A 9,572-nucleotide genomic window follows, 5' to 3' on the forward strand; every position below is an offset into this window, starting at 1 on the left:
GAAAACTGTTTTATGCAACTAAGCTATCTTATCTAAACTGAGGAAAAAAATGGCTATACGACCAAAAGTATGCCTTTTCATGTCATCCTTGTGCAGTGTGGAAAGACTGAAGTATGAGAACATAACTGTTCTTCTAGAATATGATTAAATTATTTTAATTTTTACAGATTACTATCATAACATTAATCAAAATATTACAATTATAACAACAGCAATAATAAAATGGCATTGCATGAATGCTAAAGTTGTTCATGAGCACATTCTTGTACCAAATAGTCCTGCTCTTTTAGATGAGGCCAACATTACCTCAGGTTTCCTCATGAAGTCCAAAAGTTTTCATCATTAACTCCATAAATTTTCCTTACAAAGAAGTGATTACCCATTATTCATAATTTATTATTCACCTGAAAAAAAACAAGCAAATCACAATCAAAAATAAAACCAAAAAAAACCCAAAAACCTCCAAACAAAAAAACAACTCAAATCGTAATTCAGGCAGAAGTAATTGATTATAGAAACAACAGCAGAATAGAGAAAGGGAAAGCTTTTGAGGGCAAGTCAGTGTTGAAAGTCAGTGACAATGAAGCTCCTCTTTTGTACCTAATCCCATCCTTACATCATCAACTGCAAATAGAGCAGTTCTAAAACCAGCTGATAGCATAATTTGCGTACAGAAATAGCAAACACATTTAGCAGTTATATGTATTTATCTGCATGTGTATATACAAACAAAAACAATTAAAGGGAAAAGACTGTTTTACTGGATAATTTGTTTGCAACAAATGATCTCACTAACTCCTTGAAAGTTATTAAATCGATTCTAAATTATGTACTAATAAAATATGCAAAGAACACACATGCTTTCCCTGTGTTTACACAGTACTCAGTACGCAGGGATCCCGATGCAGGACTAACAGCTTTTACCAATGCGGGACTAACAACTTTTACTTTTGTAATTTTTTTCCTTTGCTCTCTTCCTAAGAATAGACTTACATCTAAAAATCTTAATGCAACTGGCACTACACTCTGGAATTAGCAGTAAGAAAATCTTTCTGTACAGTCAGAAGGAATATTTCTTGGCATAATATGTTTCCAGCATCATTTTCATGAAAGGAACCAAACATTTGTTCAGTGGAAATACTGAGAATGATTCCAAGAAAAGAATAATAAAAATCTATACAATGGCAAATTATACCAGTGGGACCACAGGGTTATGATGGACAAATGGTAAATTGGAGAAAACACCAGTAGATTAGGTACTGCAAACCTGAAAGCCTTCTTCTCCAGGAAATGGGAAAATCCTGCATCAAGCAAATTGTTTTTAATATCCGTATAAACACACCTTCTTAAAATCAAACTCCAGATAGCAATGATCTCTGTCTGTTTACCTTAACTACACAGTTATATTTCAAAGTTCTCCGACTTAACAGGTATCATCTGGGCATCTAATTGCCAGCTTGTGGCTACACTAGAGCTGTGGAGACTATGTGGTATCTGGAATTTCTATGGATGTCACAAGAGCAAGACAGAGCTACGCTGCTGCTACCAGACCTAACGCACACTGATTTATCAGCACATGCTCAAAATCATAGAACAGTTAGGGTTGGAAAGGACCTTAAGATCACCCAGTTCCACCCCCCCTGCCATGGGCAGGGACACCTCACACTAGAGCGTCACCCAAGGCTCTGTCCAACCTGGCCTTGAACACTGCCAGGGATGGAGCATTTACCACTTCTTCGGGCAACCTGTTCAGTGCCTCAGCACCCTCACAGTAAAGACCTTCTTCCTTATATCTACTCTGAACTTCCCCTGTTGAAGTTTAAACCCTTACCCATTGTCCTATCACTACAGTCCCTTCTCCAGCATCCTTGTAGGTCCTGTTCAGATACTGGAAGGCTGCTATGAGGTCTCCATGCAGCCTTCTCTTCTCCAGGCTGAACAGCCCCAACTTAGCCTGTCTTCATACGAGAGGTGCTTCAGCCCCCTTAAGAGCACTTGAAATTATGGAACTAAAATTTGGTCCTGTTAAAGTGTTAAAATGTGGGATCAGCAAATCAAGTCTACTGTGCCTTTAAAACTTCTGGGATTCCTAAAATACAAGTGCAGCTTTCAAAGACCTGCAATCTTGATCCCTACACTGTTAAAGTGAAACACTATGTTCCATAGACACAAGAATTAACATGCTTAAGTTTCTCATTAAAAAATAAATTAATAAATTTCACACATTTCTGGGCAACACAAACTCCAAAACCGTACCTTACCAGGGGACTCTATGGTCAAAATGTATACAGTATTTCAACTGGATTGATTGAGAAAGGCTCCAGGTTTATTTTCCCTATAACATCCAAGTAGAAGGTCATTTAAAAATCCTGTAGAGTGATCATTTTGAATGATTTTGTTGTGAGAAATTAATTTACAGGCTTATGCACTTTGCAGAAATGATAAATCTCTAAAGACTTTTTGAGCAGTGAATAATGAACTTGTTCAGGAAACTAAATCAGAGTGTTGATGAAGCCGACAAAGGCAATGGGTGGTCTTATCTCTACACTGAGGCCAAATGATTTCTGGTTGGAAGCTGCAAGAAAGACAAAAACACTCACTATCTAACACAGAACACCTCAAGACAACATCACCATTTCTTGTGCAGGAGCACAGTTCTGCTTTAATGTCCTAAGCAGGAATTCTTGAGAACGAAAAACAGGGGCCCCTGACTAAAATTTGGCAATACAAATAAGAGGATTATTTCTCCCCCACATTGAAAAAGAATGATGTTTGAGATTTAAAGGGTCCCAATTATCTTAATATTTTAAAGCAATCCCAGAACCAAGTTTTTGCTTTTTGAAATACATCTTCTTGTCTTTACAGTATTTAGATATAGGGTCTTTAATGCTAAAAACTATCATTTGGGAATGCTATTTTTCATTTCATCCTAATATTTCCTTCATTAAATCCTCTGCATCAATGCAAAGCAAATAAAAGACAATTTCTACTACTCCAACATAGAACACTTTAGGGAATTCAGTGGTCATAATAAGAACTAGATCCATGACACTGGCTTAAGCTTGGTAATAAGCAAAAATCTGAACAGCTTTGATTGTTCAGAGGTGTTATCCTAAATCAAAAATCAGCAGACAGCATGACCAAGGTGAACATCTGCCTATAGATATATTTATACTTCTCTAAATATTCTGCTCTTTCCATTTCCTCCCTTTAAAGGTCAGCTGTTTGGTATGATACTCTCTATCCATTTTGCCCCCAGTACCATTATGCATTATAAATTCCATGATTTTTTAGAATACATGAATTTGTAGCCTCATTTTTGTCCCAGAGGCAGCTACATTTTGATGAATGAGATCTCAGACTAGATAGGTAAATAGAAAAAGGGTGAAGGATGTAAGCTTGCAATGTATAATTTATTATAAGCGCCACAAAATACCAGTGCCGAGAGAAAACAAATTATTGGTCTCTCATGCAATGACCATGAGAAGGTGATAAATATTTCATAATATAGTGCTCATCAGACATTTGAATAGCTCATCTGTCCTATTTATGCCAGCTAAAATGAATTCAACCTATCAGTGGCAAATGTATTTTTAATGTTTCTCTTTACCTTCTGTGAAAGAGGCAGCTAAAAAGTCCACCTTCCACAAGAATTATATTATTCATTTCATTACATACTGTAAACAGTTTATTTGCGAATAAGCTTTTCCTTTTAAAACCAGCCCTGTATGTCTTAAGGAAATTTCACATCCAATGCTTATTCCAGTTACTAGGAAGCAGAAATTGTCACACTTGTTTTCCAATATTTGATATTTTGATAGGAAAACACATACTCATACTGAATTTCAAAAACATTTGAAGACATCCACTGGTGCCACTTCCTTTGGAAAAGAAAAGCCTAAGAGAATAACACCATTTAAGCTCTTAAATGCCTCCTTAAATGGAAAAACTGTATCATGTTTTTGTGCAACAGGGCATCTGTTCTTGTACAAAACATTTCAAGTTGTCACATCTGCATAACATAATTTAAGATGTGCCAATTAAACAGTCAAGGGATAAGAACCATCTGTGATGTGGGGGTACCTCAACATCATAGGATTCAGGTGGCATCACAATAAATAATAATCTATTGACAACACCACAAGATTCACATAAACTCTGAACAGTTCTTTATTAAGTGGCCATGTAGTCAGCAGTCAGTTGATTTGAATTTTATACTTTGTACTACTACTTCTTAGAAACTCTGTCTTGAAAATATGTCCTGCAAAAAGCCATGACTTTGAGGAAGCTTCTAAGTGAAACCAATGAAAATGGCTAGAGGATGCTACTGGGAATCTACAAATAAGACTGAAAGCCAATATACAAAACTTTTGATACAAAATTTGGCTCTAAGAGCATCTGAGAAATGGCAACCTCCGGATATGCAACTTTGTCACTGGTTTAAAAAACAAACCATCCAGGAGAGAGGTCATAACTCGAAGTGTCCTTTTGTTAACAAATACAAGCTCAAAAAATCAGCAATGGTCTAAAGAGAAAACAGCTTCAGCCAGTTGAATTTGTACCTGCCAACTATCAACACTGTACACATTTGTTTTCCAACTGAGAACTTTCAAAGATACTCAGAAACTCCAATGAAGTTATAAGAGCCTACTACAACTAACTCATAAGAATAAGCAATAGGAAACCATCCATTACCAATCCTCAGTTAACTTCTTTGGAATATGACAAATACTGTAACATTCACTTTATGTTGTCCTTGCTATTCCTGACTCCACATATTACCAATTTAAGGCCCTATCATAACCCAAAAACTAAGATCAAGTAATTTAAAATTCCTGGTGCTAGGTTTTGCTTTCCAAAAATTCTCTCTTCTAGCAGTCATCCAGGCTGTTCTACTGTTCCTAATCCTAAATGTTACTCTAGCTTTAACATGGACTTGAGATGCTACTGTCAACCAGAAATCAAAACTTACAGAATTCAAAAGATGCCAACTCTCAATTCACCCTTCTGTAACTTCCTGAATACCATGATTCATTCAGGATCAGAAGCTACAGCGTTGGTTTCTAACCTAAATTTTTCTGAAATACAGGAAGCAGCCAAAAGAAAGCCAGACCTATGCTTACATATTTTTAAGCATACTTTGTTGAATACTGCAGTTATTCTGACAAACAGCCTCTACTTTTCCTAACCCTGTCTTTGTGGCCTTAACATTTAGCTTTAGTCTCACTACAATCTAGCAAGTTTAATAAGGAATTCAAAGCCACTTACCTCTCTAGAACTTTGCTAATACTGCCTGCACTGAGCTTCCACAGATATTTCTTCTCCTGGCTTCATCCCTAGAGATAGAATAGACAGGGAAACATGAAGAATTTAGAGTCCTGAAAATACAGCTACCAACAGCTATTTAAAGGTTATCTCTGGGGTTCAGAAACAGAGAATTCCTTTCATTTCTATACATCATTGATATTGTTTGACTTGCATCGCTTATAATCATTCTTCTGTTGCCATGATGCATATCAGGCTCACAAGACTGAACAGGTTCACTGACTCTACACTGACAACAACAAAGAACACAGATGGTCACTGCTATTATTTCCACTCACTCCGTGTGTCCTTGTGCACTTGATGGGGTCTGGAAAATGGCTGTGTTACTCCACCCATGCAATACTGACCATCGCAAAAGCTGTTGGAGCAGTAACAACAAGACTGAGTTTCAAAAATTCCTGCCCCCAATAACAAAAACTTACGTGCTCTTACATCAGACACAGAGGGTCCTATCAAGGATATTGAAAATAAAAATTGGGAAAATACGCTTTGATAACAGCTGTGTAGATTAAGCAAACTCAGAGTCAACAGTAACAGAGGCTGTTGATAGGGGCTCAGTCCTCTAGTCTTCATTGGAATAAAACCACCATTGAGACTGTCAGTAGGTTATCATGAAAAAAACCAATTGTACCAAGAATCATCAGCTGCTAAATGAGCTGATTCATCAAAATACAGCAGAGAATACTTGACCCAGTGAAACATCCTATCTCTCTGAGACTTTTCAAAGGCATTTTGTCTTAGCTATATCTGGAAGTAGATTGCTCTGGTAGAGGCAGAGTGTTTTGGACACTAGGACACAAGTATGTCTATCAACCCTGAAGGATAAGGTTAGTAAATAATTACTGACAACTAAGCAACTTTGAGTAGTCAAAATATTCTTGTGGGTAGCTAAATATTTAAATATCAGAACAGCTTAATTTTAAAACCCAGTTTTGATAAAATGTAAATATTTTGTCTTAGTATTTTACATTTCAACAATGTTTCTGCTCCTCTGCATTTTCCAGTGATGTTTAACACTAGCAGCGTTTCCTCTTCTGTGCTATATTTTGCGGATGAAAGCACAGGTGTTTCAGCTTCCAATGAAGCTTGTATTAACTTCAATGCCAGTAAAATCAATGATCAAAGCTCAGTTTAGAAGCTCTCTTCAAACACTTGAGACTGAGTTTCCACGTGCTTTCTGCCTAAATAAAACAATTTTCATGACCGTCCTGGGTTCAGCTGTAGCAGTTATTTTTCTCCTTCCTAGTAGCTGGTGCAGTGCTGTGTTTCAGCTTTATTTGAGAAAAATACTGGTAACACACTGATGTTTTAGCTGTTGCTGAGTAGCACTTACTCTGATCAGGGACTTTTCAGTCTCATGCTCTGCTAGTGAGGAGGGGCACAAGAAGCCAGGAGGCAGCAGAGACAGGACACTGGACCCAAACTAGCCAAAGAGGTATTCCATACCACAGTACATCATGCTCAGTACATAAACTAGAATCAGTCACCCGGAGGAGCCAGACCACTGCTCAGGTCAGGCATTAGTCAGTGGGTGTAGAGCAATTGTATTGTGCATCACTTGTGTTTATTCATTTGGTTTTCTCTCCTTTCCCTTTTTAGTTTTATATATCTGCCCTTGTTATCTCCTTAACATTATTATTAGTCATACTTTTATATTATACTCTCCTGGACTGTTCTTATTTCAACCCATGCTGTTTACACCCTTCCCTCCCACCCAGAGTGGAACAAAAAGGGGAAGTGAGCAAATGGCTTCATGGTTCTTAGTTACCATCTGGGCTTAAACCACAACGACAAGATGAATTCCAAAGCTGCTTTAAGACAGAACTGAATCAGGGCTTTACAATCACATCTGCTAGCAGCCAGAATTATATATAGGCCTGTGTTTTTCTTGTAGGGTTTTGGTACACATAGAATCTCACTTCTGAAGAGCTGTACTAGCTGGATCTTATAACACACTAGCTTTCCAAGAGCCTTTGTTCCATCTTAACCTTGTTGCAATAAGTCTGTTAACAATTCTGCAGGTGCCTTCATATTTAAGGAATCTAATGAAGTTTTCACTGTTAAGTTATATCAAGATTGGACTAACAGTCTATCTTCCATCTATCCAGTTTTGGTGATTCTTGTTTCTAATTGACAACAGAAGAGAGAGAAGGAAAAGCAGTTTGAGGGTTGTTTTTTTTTTTTCAATACAGACTTTGTACCCACTATTTGCAGAAGAATTTATGATGGACAAAAGTGGTTTTGAAAGTTATTTTCCTTAAAAAGTGATTTTTCTTCTGATGCCTTTGTTTTGCATTTATTAGCAAGTGATTTATGAAGAGAAGTAGTTAAATATTTGAAGTACGTATTTTTATAGTTCATCTTTACTCAACAATTCCAGATATGCTTTTGCTTTATTATGAATTCTGAACTCCGTATTCAGTAATTACTCTTTATAGCAACCTAAATACATACTGCATTATTTGTGAATTAGAGAGCAATGCATGAATCTCAGAAAATTACTTTTCTTCTAGGAGCCATTTTACAGTCTATCCATTTTCTTTTATCTGTGATTGCCTCTTATGTCACATGAGCCTTAAGAGATATTTCATACAGATATGAATTGTATTATTACAGGAAAGAAAAGATCCAGCTTTGATTTTATCCAGAAGGAAAATTAAGGCTCTACAAAAGCTAGACAATAAGTAAGGTACAAGACAGGACCTTATATAGGATCACTGTTAGGAATTATGTAATATATATATATATATACACACATACATACATATAATGAGATGCTGCAGTCACACAAACTTGAATCTGACAATCAGTTCTAAGTTCCCACTTCAGTATGAAGCAGGATTGCCCCTGCATCCTCCTAAAATGGCTTTCAGGAATTTCCACACTAAGAGATACTTTTCCTATGAATTAAAAGACTTCACCTGACCCTAAAGAATTCTTCCAGTTGGATTTTGTGAAAGCTCTTCTTCACATACTGAAATTAAGCAAGCATTAAGGACTCAGTTCAAGACACACATTTCCACTGGAGACACCTGGTACATGAAATTAAATAAAATTTGACTACAAAAAGAAAACTCACAAAATTCAACAAGAAACACTTGGCAAACTACATCATACACACACAGCACCTAAAAAGAAACATATTTTTGCTACACATTTAATGTGCCAATGTGCAGCAAAGTAATTAACACTTGGAGTTGAAATGATTTAGCAGTTCTTTTTCACATGTAACCCAGGTGCCAAAAAGGCCACTTGTGTTTTTATTGCTTTCTCCTACTTTGCTCTAATGAACACTGCACACAATGGGAAAGAAAACAAAGGCTGTGATGCTACTCATTTAACAAATAAGGTGAATTTTAACATTTCAAGAGTCTAGACCAAAACCTCGGCAGACAGCTTTATTAACCTGGAAATAAGGTCAACTTCACCTTTTGCCTCCATTTCAAATCTGTAAATTTTACAAAATGGTTTATATAAAAACTACAGAAAAACAACATATGCAGAAGATAACTCACTGGATGGAGGAAAATCTTCTACCTAGCTGGGCTTGTGCTAAAAACTAACACACCTATACTTATGCTGGATGCTATATCCTGCCAGAAGCTCTGTCTCAACCACTGGCTGAAAGCTGGTTTTGCACAGTTCTTCAACCCTTCCTCTCCATAGGGAGACTCCCCACCTATCCTCTTATGCCAGCTCCCATCTGTTTCCGAGTTCTTCCAGGAGCCTGAAGAGCCAGGTCAAGGTGTTTCATCTCTGTTTTGACCACAGTTTCAGTGTGTGCCAGGTCAGAGATTAGTAAGAAATTGATTGGAGTTTCTTCAGTCATGTAAAAATTCCTTTAATACACCGACAAATACCTCTGGATCTAGTTTATTGACAGTAACTTATTAACAATTCAACTATAAGAAAAAGCTGATAGTAGACATCGAATAAAAGGTTTTACTTAACTCAGTAGTAATGTAAATGACAGGCTGAATTAAATGATGGTCCAAAGCATGAAAGCAGATATATCAATGCAACATCCAGCAGGAAAACAGAATGAAGGCAATTAACACAGAAGGCTGGAGATGGACCAACAGAAAAAGAGCAGAACCTAACTGAAGTAGAATCCCTCTGGATTATAAGAATCTAGGGCATGGCAGCTACATCATGAATGTTATTCTCATCTCAAGCAACTCAGTGAGTAAAGTTTTCACCTATGGAAGTACCTGTTTAGTAAGGAGGGCGTGTTTGCTGCTATAAAG

General features: G+C 36.9%; 1 long non-coding RNA gene across 2 annotated transcripts in view; it reads right to left on the bottom strand.

Annotated features, from left to right (window-relative positions):
• Positions 1 to 9,058, bottom strand: part of LOC134156212 (uncharacterized) — a 160,038-nt gene extending 150,980 nt beyond the window's left edge. For both annotated transcript variants that reach the window (XR_009961857.1, XR_009961856.1), the window contains exons 1-2: positions 8,894 to 9,058; positions 5,269 to 5,336 (exon numbers count right to left, since the gene is read on the bottom strand). This is a non-coding gene — a long non-coding RNA (uncharacterized LOC134156212). The remainder of the gene's footprint in view (positions 1 to 5,268; positions 5,337 to 8,893) is intronic.
• Positions 9,059 to 9,572: the final 514 nt, after the last annotated feature.

This window comes from Pezoporus occidentalis, unplaced genomic scaffold, assembly GCF_034315485.1.
Source record: "Pezoporus occidentalis ecotype Australia unplaced genomic scaffold, CSIRO_AGI_Poc_V1 ctg83, whole genome shotgun sequence".
NCBI classification, from domain to species: Eukaryota; Metazoa; Chordata; class Aves; order Psittaciformes; family Psittacidae; genus Pezoporus; species Pezoporus occidentalis.